Source organism: Papio anubis, chromosome 9 (assembly GCF_008728515.1).
Source record: "Papio anubis isolate 15944 chromosome 9, Panubis1.0, whole genome shotgun sequence".
Lineage (NCBI taxonomy): Eukaryota > Metazoa > Chordata > Mammalia > Primates > Cercopithecidae > Papio > Papio anubis.
The window spans coordinates 12,492,657-12,496,678 of record NC_044984.1 but is presented as its reverse complement, the minus strand read 5'-3'; the positions used below and the strand labels follow the sequence as shown (position 1 = coordinate 12,496,678).

Below are 4,022 nucleotides of genomic sequence, written 5' to 3'. Positions count from 1 at the left end.
CTGGGCAACAGAGTGAGATCCTGTATCAAAAAAGAAAAGAGAGGCCGGGTGCAATGGCTCACGCCTGTAATCCCAGCACTTTGGGAGGCTGAGGCAGGCAGATCACGAGGTCAGGAGATTGAGACCATCCTGGCTAACACAGTGAAACCCCGTCTCTACCAAAAATACAAAAAATTAGCCGGGTGTGATGGCAGGCGCCTGTAGTCCCAGCTACTCGGGAGGCTGAGGCAGGAGAATGGCATGAACCCGGGAGGCGGAGCTTGCAGTGAGCAGAGATCACGCCACTGCACTCTAGCCTGGGCGACAGAGCGAGACTCCATCTCAAAAAAAAAAAAAAGAAAAAAAAAAAAGAAAGAAAAGAGAAAGAATCCTCATGTAGGCAGAATATTAGAACAAATGAGACGACAAGAGAGGTCAAACAGAAGGACCACACAGTGTTCATGGACACAGTGTTTGAGGGACACTTTCAAAGAAGTCAGTTTCAAGGAGTGAGTCCAAGGGGGAAGCTGAACATTCAGAGAGTATTTGGAAAGCAGTGCCATATGTAGATGTAGATACAGATCGGAAAAGCCAGAGTGACAGAGTACAAAGCATTATGGATGCTGACACCACAGACATGAGTTCAAATCCTCACCAAGCCACACGTTAGTTGTTGCCTGGGAAAGTTACTTAATTATTTTGAGCATCAATTTCCTCCTTTTTTATTATTTTTAATTTTTTCATCTACAAATAGACTTTATTTGATGTAATATGATAAAACATTTTCAAGTTTGACAATATGTATCTGATCATAAATAATCACTTAATTATGAATATAAGTATATACGGTCACATTAGCAAATCTGCAGTTCAGGAATGTGTACAAGCTTTGTCTGAAAGGACAGTGCCTTCTTCCCATTTCAGGAAAGGCAGCCCTTCCCCATGTGTGGTAAGAAGCAATGTCAATGAGAGTTGGAAGAAGTCCATAATCCGTGTCGAAATTCCACTTTATCCTGAGAGGGCAGCTTGCTTTATTGTAGAAAAATAATATTCTCTTTCAGTTATCTCTTATCAAATAAAGGATTGCATTCATTTTTCCCCTTGTAGGTATAGGTACTCTTCTTTTCTCATCTACTTTCTGTCTCCTTAGCTCATACTTATTACACAGTTGGTTATATATATATATATATATATATATATATCTGCAGAGAGACCTTTTCTGTTCCCTTACCTGCCCTTCATGTCTACCATTTGTTGCTGGGTAGGGGTGGGAGTCACGGGACAGAATTGCTTTGGCACACAATTGATTTAAGATACAGAGAACAGGCTAGGCACAGTGGCTCACACCTGTAATCTCAGCACTTTGGGAGGCCAAGACAGGTAGATCATCTGAGGTCAGGAGTTCAAGACCAGCCCGGCCAACATGGTGAAATCCGTCTCTACTAAAAATACAAAAATTAGCCAGGTGTGGTGGCAGGTGCCTGTAATCTCAGCTACTTGGGAGGCAGAGGCAGGAGAATTACTTAAACCCAGGAGGTGGAGGTTGCAATGAGCCGAGATCGCACCACTGCACTCCAGCCTGGGAGACAGGGTGGGTGAGACACTGCCTTAAAATAAAAAATAAAAATAAATACAGAGAACAAAGTATCTAGAAGGAACAGACTGGTGTTCTGGAGCATTTCCCAAGAGTGGTTCAGGTGACTTCCGCTTCACACAATTTGGTTTAATACAATGCTGCTCAACAAGAATGAACATGTTTATGTCCCCATCTCCAGAAGCATCACAACTTTTCATGGACAACCCATTATTCCCACACTTTCTCTATATAACTTACAGTTATGGACCATCCTGTGGGATGGTCCATGGCCCCACTGCACCCTTGTGAAAAATGAGAGTCAAAAACATGCCAATAATCATGTTAATGACAATACAGTTGGGTAGCTCTCGCACTTCACTGAGATAAAAATCCTCATGGAAGGCATCCCCCTCACGTCTCAGGACCCTTCAGAGCACAAGAAAAAGCTTTGCTCTGGTTGTATGCTGCTCTCCATCCTGAGACCTGTTCCTGAGCTACACCATAACAATAAGGGAGTTAACAAAGAAGTACATTAGTGGGGAAGTTACAGGGACCCTGCAGAAAAGCCAAACTGTTTGACAGAAGCTTGAAACAAACACTGCTCTGGGAAATCATTTGTATTAGCTGATGACTGGGTTCTGTTTTCTAACATGGACATGCAACATATTCAATACTATGCTTACCACGGTTTGCTTGGTAAACCCTTCTGTCACACAACAAAATACATTCTGTCTCATGAATGATTCCCGAATATTCACCACAAGACCTAGACTCCGAAGCATGGGAAGTGTGCATTGGAACTTTCTTGCACTTGCATGGATTTGGACATGTGCTAAGAACCTGAAACTGCTTCCTTTCTGGAACTCAACTCTGTCAATGTGCTTACTGCTGAGATGATCTGCTATCTTAAACTGAGAACACAAAATAACACTGATCCACGGAAAAAAGGAGAGGTCACCATCTCCCTCATAAGATATTTTGTACATCAGGTCACCCTGTTTGTCACGTTTTAGCCATCCTAAGAAAGGACAGAAGCCACATTCCATTCTGCAGTCTTGGCAAATGACTTTCTTCTGTTTCCACCTCTATTTTGCCTTGTTTATTTCATCTCCATTATCCTGCTTTCAGTCACAAATCATGACTTTTTTCTACAGTAGTCAGAGTTTTGTAGGACAAACTCAGGTCTCTCTGGCCTCTCAGCAAGCTTCAGGGCTTCATGCATGCCTGCAGCAGAGAGTGTCCGGTTGATTTTCTGGTACTGGCACTGGAGCCAGCTGTGATAGGTGGTCCTCAGGTCCCGGTTGAAGAAGTCATACATAAAAGGGTTAAAGAGAGAGTTTGCATAGCCCAGCCATGGAAATATCCTCTCCGTTAACGGTGGGATGCAGCTGCAGGCAGTGTCACAGAGGAAGGGTCTGGCTGTCAAGAGGAGGAAAAAGGGTAGCCAGCACAGGGTGAAGGCCCGGACGATGATCCCCAGGGTAGTCGCCGCTTTCTATTCCAGCTTAAAGATGGAGATATTTTCCCTTTCATGCCTGAGGAGTCTCGACGGGTTTACACACCCTTCCACCTCCTTCTGGAACTTCACTGTGCCATTCGGGGTGACTGCTGCTGTCTGGCTTCACTCGAGGGAAGCCGGGGAACCTGTGTTAGGCTGCGCTTTTCCTGAAGGCCTTGTAAATCTGGTAGTACATGAAAAGCATGACGGACATGAAGATTAGGATGCCACTGCGGTGGAGTAAATCGTGTAGCCAAAGTCTTGACTGACCAAGCACACCTTATCATCATTTACATTCTGAGCCCAACCAAAGAGTGGGAGGTAAAGTCACAGAGGCGGAGAGAAGGCAGACAGAATCATCTTCGCCATGCATTTCCCATTCTGCCTCATAGGGTACGTGAGAGGCCTCCTGATCCCAAGGTACCTGTCGATGCTGATCACGTACAGGGTCAAGATCCAGGCCGTGCAGCATATGACATTCATGGAGAAGAAGACGTTACAGAAAAAGTGTCCAAAGATCCACTTGCCCCCGATGAGGTCGGTGACACTGATGAAGGGCATGACCGCCACGGCCACCGAAAGGTTGGCCAGCGCCATGGACACGATCAGGTAGTTGGAAGGCTGGCGGAGCTTCTTGACGCGCACAGAGATACCACTAGGCAGTTGCCCGCGATCGTCAGCAGCTAGATGAGCGTCAGGACTGAGGCGATGACAACTTTCTCGGCCCTTTCTTGATTTGCTCCCCGCGGCCGGAGGCATTGTCCGGGGGTGCGTCCCAGGTGGGCGCCAGGCTGGCCGTCACCTCGAGGACTCCGCTCAGCAGATGCGGCGTACCGGAGCCCGCGACCGGGTCGGCGCCACCGTCTGGGCTCAGGTCGGGCAGCCTGCCCCCCACCTCTGGCAGGAGGGAAGAGCGGAGGCGCCCGTAGAGGTCCGGGTGGCTGCTGTTAACATCCATCACCGCGCCGC

The 4,022-nt window shown here is 46.9% G+C and overlaps 1 pseudogene across 1 annotated transcript; it reads right to left on the bottom strand.

The window, feature by feature from the left end:
* Window positions 1-676: 676 nt before the first annotated feature.
* Window positions 677-4,022, bottom strand: LOC101005643 (annotated as a pseudogene). The gene has a single exon (XR_634479.4). The product of XR_634479.4 is annotated as a 5-hydroxytryptamine receptor 7 pseudogene (transcript).